We start from the raw sequence: 5,870 nt of genomic DNA, 5'->3' as shown, positions 1-5,870 counted from the left end.
TTATTTCCTAAGAGAAAACAAAGGCCTAGAACCCTTAGGTAACTTGCCTAATTAGCATCCTAATAAAGAATGGGAGAGCTGTAACACTGCGCAACTCTCACCCTTTGGGGTGGGTGTATGTGGGGTTATTAAGAACAAACCAGGATGTGGACACACACCTTTCTGGTTTTTGAGATCCGGGCCTCCTTTGTCCCCTTTCTGAAACACATTATTTAGGTAGTAACATGTATTGCATTAGAACCTAGATTTTATTTGACATATTAGAATATGTGAGTTGCAGTTCTGGGGCACCAAGGATAGGGGTCTTCACACTGTTGCAGAGCTGATCTATTTCCCACCAGACATGTGAAGCACAGGGATCAGGGGTCGTTTCATAACGAAGCCCTGTTGCAGGCGATACTTAAATCGAATGGCTCTTCTTAGTTATGTTTTCCTGATGCCCACAGCAGCTTGACCTAAATGAATAGATAATTATTCAGGCTGTTATAAACATTCTGATCCATTTCGTGATCCCTTTATTAAATGAAACAAGTCCTTTTATTCCTTTTCTGATACTGCCTGTTAATAGAATAATCTCAAAGCTATTAGCATTTAAAGAGGAATTAGACAAAGATGGCCTGAATTGTCCCTTCTCCTGGCTCTTGGTGCTCATGGGACCCTTGCTTTAGCTAATTAGCCTGAAATGAATATTAAGTGCATTGATCTCTATCAAGCGCATCCTGGAAGGAAAGCTTTTGTGAAAGTCATTTCAGTTGCAGACTGAGGTTGCCCATGCTTAAGCATCCAGCCCAAAACAATAGGCACTGGGAACGTTCCATAATTCAAACAAAAGAAAATAAAATGTATAAAAGATAACACAGGAAAGGCTCTGAGATTTCTTGAAATGCCCTTCCTTAAGCCCCAAACTCACATGATTTATTTCCATGACAAGCAACAGAAAAAATTTAAAATCCCTTTCCTATTTCTCCTATCTCCCAGGAGCTCATAAGAACTGTGCCTTGAGGCACAGCATAGGGAATAAGTGTTCTACTCTGAAAACAGACAGACCTGGATTTAGATTCTAACACAGACCTCTATAAACTGTAGGACCTTGGGCAAATGGTCTCCTTAAGCCTACGTCTGCATATCTCTAAAATAATCAAATTCTTAAAACATGTTCCTTATGCTACAGTGTTGTGAATGGACATAGTAAAATCATCCAACAAATACTAGTTACTATTAATAGTAAAGATTGGGATAAGCATTCTGGGACAAGGCCTCAAACATTAGCAAGATTCTCGCTCTTGCCATTTAAATGTCAAATTTACCAGAAGTAAGATGAGAACATTTTCTTCTGTCAGTTTGAGGGACAGGGTGATGCAACAGTGTAGTCAGAATAAAAATTGAAGTTTGGTGATAAGAAAAGCCTAAATATGGATCCAAATTCTGTCTCTGATTTAGGGCACTTTGCTTACACTCTTTGAAGTCCAATGTCTTTATCTGTAAAATGGAGATGGTCGCACTTACCTCCAAGTGCTGTATTGTCTGGATTTCATGAGAAAGTGTTCATCAAATGCCGAGCACACTAATTACGCTCAGCATGTTGTGGTTCTGTTTTCCGTTTCCTTTCCTGGCCAGATATGACTATGTTTCCCATTGACAGAGCTGAGAGAGGAAATGGAAATGAAATGGAGAGGGGTAGTCGGCACACCTGGTGCAAGAAGGGACTGGCTGCAGGAAACCAGCCAGTGGTCAGCTTCAAAAGGAAGGTCACGTTCAATTTTATAAATCCAGTTTCTCTTACTCCTCCAAACCACCCCAGGAGCCAGCTGGAATGATAACTTCCAGTACTTGAGAAACCAGAAACTGTCTTTCAAGCAAAACCACTCCACACACACACATACACACACGTACTCAAAAGCATGCTTGGTTTTGTGGGGTCGTTTTCCCATTTCTTGCCACTTCACTTTGATTCATAGAGAAAGACAGTGCAAATTCTGTTCTGCCCCCTAGGTCACTCCTAGCTTTCTCTGCAGAACGAAGAGTTGGTAAGAAAGTGAAGGCAATGTTAGAACAACATATGTGCCTTTCTTGAGGCTGGGAAGGCACTTTTTCTAATCAACAGTGACAAGTCTGGAGCCTGTACCTCCAAACATGTCTCCTTAAGCTTCCAGCTGGGGAAAGCCATGTGGGGTGAGTGGAGGTGGGGGCCTCCCTGCAGAGGACCTGACTTGGATTCTTGTACTTCCTCAGCCTTCTCAATCCTCTAACCACTGCTCGGAGCACCACAGTCTCCGGAGCCCTGCTGCTGGAGCCGCGGGGCCGATCCTCTTTCATTCCCCTCATCATTTGAGTCACACGTGTCCGGTCACAATAAGACACCTGCACCAGCACCGCCCTTGTCACCATGACAACCAGCACAGGACGGGTATTAGGCAGGCATCACAGAGGGAGATCTATCCCTGTTCTCCTGCGGGTGGTGCTGCTCACATACAGTCCTGCCCACAGCCTCTGGGATGCTGTCCCAGTGGCCGTTCGCTTCCACTTCGTGGGTAGATGGTGGGGGTAGGGCTGAAAGCTGAATTCCAGAAGCCACTCAGGTGTTGGAAAGCAAAGTTCCCAGCCACTAGGGAAGCAGCAGGCCACCTTTCTTTTTTTTTTTTTTCCACTGTTAGCTCTGTCTGAGCTGCAGTCTTTTTTAGCACATGAGGTGCTTTCCTCATGAGCAGGAAGAGGAAAAAAAGAAATTCCATCAATTATTCATTGAGGCTTCCTGATGCTTAACAAGCCACTTGTCTCACAGGCCTCCACCTCCAGCCACCACCTTCAAAAGGACTGGTCTCAGCAATAAGACAAAGTGAAAAATACAGAATCTTTGGAATCAGAGATTTAGATCCCACCTCTACACTTCTCAAGCTACATGAATTTCGTCAACTCCTGACCTCCCCGAGGTTCTCAAATCAGGCGCTGATTGCTGATTAGCAAATCTGTCTTTGATTCTTTCTGAGGGTGAAAAGATGGTGATAAGTGTAATGTGCCCAGCACATCTATGGCCTAGATAGATGAACTGTGGCTGTTACTATATTACCAGGAACATAGAGGTAATAAGTTCAGATTAAGATTTTGAGCCTCTTATTTTTAGAAATAGTGGAAATGGACAGAAAACATTCTCCTGGGAGACCCGTCCTGGGAAGCAGCTAGTCCTGGAATCAGTTGTTCTCTCAGAGTGTACCTGGGGCCTTGGAGCGGGGGCTTGTTGAGGATGCAAACTCTGTGCTGTTTCATCACTGGGGCGTGTCCTTCTCTTTGTGACCCCATGGACTATAGTCCACAGGCTCCTGTGTCTTCGGGATTCTCAGCACCACCCTGCTGCTGCTAAGTTGCTTCAGTCATGTCTGACTCTTCGCGACCCCATGGACTGCAGCCTACCAGGCTCCTCCATCCATGGGATTCTCCAGGCAAGAGTACTGGAGTGGGGTGCCATCGCCTTCTCTGTAGCACCACCCTACTGATCTACTAAATCAGAACGCTGGTGGTGGGGCTCAGCACTCTGTGTTTTAATAAGCCCCTATTTAAGAGAGAGAGTCAACTGCTCTAACAGAAGTAGAGAACATCCAGCTCAGAGCTTCATGAGAAGCAAGAGGGCATCTTGCTTGTTTTTGTGTTTCTGGGGCTTAGCAGAACTGACATGCTGCCTTTGCTCTGCAAACTGGGTGACCGGTCCTCCTGCTGCCCTGCTGCTGTCGCTCTGTCACGGAGTCACTATCGCTGTGTCCTTTGCTCCTCGTTCCCCATGCAACCAAAAGCCGCCAGAGAAACTTGCCCACTCCCCCCACTTACAGTCCTCAAACCGTCTTGATATTTCCATTCTAGAGTCAAAGACACTTGAAGGGACTATTAAATGGAGTTAAACAGGAATTAAATACAATCCAACAGGTAACTTTACCTCTGACTTGACCTCTCAGAGCCTTTCATTTTCAATCTGAGTCTGCACTATGGATTGGAGAAGGCAATGGCACCCCACTCCAGTACTCTTGCCTGGAAAATCCCATGGACGGAGGAGCCTGGTAGGCTGCAGTCCATGGGGTTGCAAAGAGTTGGACACGAATGAGCAACTTCCCTTTCACTTTTCACTTTCATGCATTGGAGAAGGAAATAGGAACCCACTCCAGTGTTCTTGCCTGGAGAATCCCAGGGACGGGGAAGCCTGGTGGGCTGCCGTCTATGGGGTCGCACAGAGCTGGACACGACTGAAGCGACTTAGCAGCAGCAGCAGCACTATGGATGCAGTACAGGCTCAGGCATAACTCTGCCTTCAACACTCCTTAGCCCTGTGACCTTGGGCAAACTAACACCTCTCAGCCTGTTTTTTAAAATTGTATACCTGTGGCGGATTCATTTTGATATTTGGCAAAACTAATACAATTATGTAAAGTTTAAAAATAAAATAAAATTAGAGAAAAAAAAATCATTATTTAAATATTTTTATATTCAAAACATTATATGATTTGGTGTACAGATAACAACAAATTGAGTAAGAAGATCCTAACAATAAACATTTAGAATATGGATCCTATTATTATTATTTAAAGTAAAGGTTGATAGAAGGGTCTTGAGGCTTTTTATTTTTGAAAAATATGCCCAAGTTATTTTTGAGTGGCATAATCACTGAGCTAGTTATGAGATGGGAAGTCCCTCCTTGATCTTTTATTTTTCAATAGAGGAAAAGTGTTATGAGGCAGTGTTTGGGAAATAGGTAGAGCTGATTATAGAGGAGGTTCTCAATAAGTATGAGCTCTTGTTATTTTCATTAGTATATGGATGATAACATTTTTGAAAATCTTAGTTTTCCTTGCTCTCCAAGGGACTCTCAGGAGTCTTCTCCAGCACCACAGTAAGAGTATTGATGTTCAGTAAATGTGGGCGAATGAATACAGGAAGGTTAGAAGTACACAGTAAGACAGCTCCTTTGCAATATCATGTGAGCCTTCCAAGAAGACACAGCACTTGATACTATTTCATCCCTACACCCAGATTGATTCTTTAACATATAATTCAGACAGCTCTGCTCCTCTACCCCAAGCTCTTTATTGGATCCTCATTTTTTCAGAGTGAAAACCAGAATCCTAACAGTAACCTCCTGACTTCCCTGGTGGCTTCCCTTGGTTTTCCCTGGTGGCTCAGTTGGTAAATAATCTGCCTGCAATGTGGGAGACCTGGGTTCAATCCCTGGGTTGGGATGATACCCTGGAGGAGGGCATGGCCACCCACTCCAGTATTCTTGCCTGGAGAATCCCCATGGACAGAGGAGCCTGGCGGGCTACAGTCCATGGGGTCACAAAGAGTCAGACGTGACTAAGCCCAGCACAGCATCTAACCTCAAGACACTCCTGGCCAGTCTGACCTCACGTCCTGCTACCTTCCTTCTCCTTCACTCTGCTTCAGACACGCTGGCTATTTTGCTGTTCTCAGATCAGTCATGCTTTTGTCCTAAGGCCTTGGCACTGGTTGTCCCCTCTGGCTGAATATTCTTCTGACAAATACCTGTACTTCTAATGTACTATATGTGTGTTTTTTGTTTATTATATGTTTTTGTTTATTTTTTAAATTTTCTGTCTCCTTCTGGACTGGATGCTTCACAAAGGCAGGGCTTGCTTTTGCTTTTTATTATTTTTTTATTTTTTTTTAGTGTTTTCATTTCACTGGACTAGTACCTGGCTCATAGTAGACACTCAGTAAATATACGCTGAATGAATGAATGAAAGATAACCACTCAATGACTCTCACTCTTCTGAAATGGGGGTAGTGATTTGTTCATACAGGATTGTACATATTTTCTAAAAATTGAATTCAGAGGGTAGATATTTTGACCTATTTTCACTAAGAAAAGA

The 5,870-nt window shown here is 43.7% G+C and overlaps 1 long non-coding RNA gene across 1 annotated transcript; it reads right to left on the bottom strand.

Annotated features, from left to right (window-relative positions):
• Positions 1 to 241: 241 nt before the first annotated feature.
• LOC139187181 (uncharacterized) lies at positions 242 to 2,300 on the bottom strand. The gene is made up of 3 exons (XR_011570793.1): positions 2,126 to 2,300; positions 1,507 to 1,644; positions 242 to 455 (listed from the first exon to the last, which is right to left on the bottom strand). It is a non-coding gene; the product is annotated as an uncharacterized lncRNA (long non-coding RNA).
• Between the last annotated feature and the right edge of the window lie 3,570 nt (positions 2,301 to 5,870).

The sequence above is a fragment of the Bos indicus genome, chromosome 15 (assembly GCF_029378745.1).
Source record: "Bos indicus isolate NIAB-ARS_2022 breed Sahiwal x Tharparkar chromosome 15, NIAB-ARS_B.indTharparkar_mat_pri_1.0, whole genome shotgun sequence".
Lineage (NCBI taxonomy): Eukaryota > Metazoa > Chordata > Mammalia > Artiodactyla > Bovidae > Bos > Bos indicus.
The sequence above is the reverse complement of the archived record's forward strand: the minus strand, read 5'-3'. Positions and strand labels throughout refer to the sequence as shown.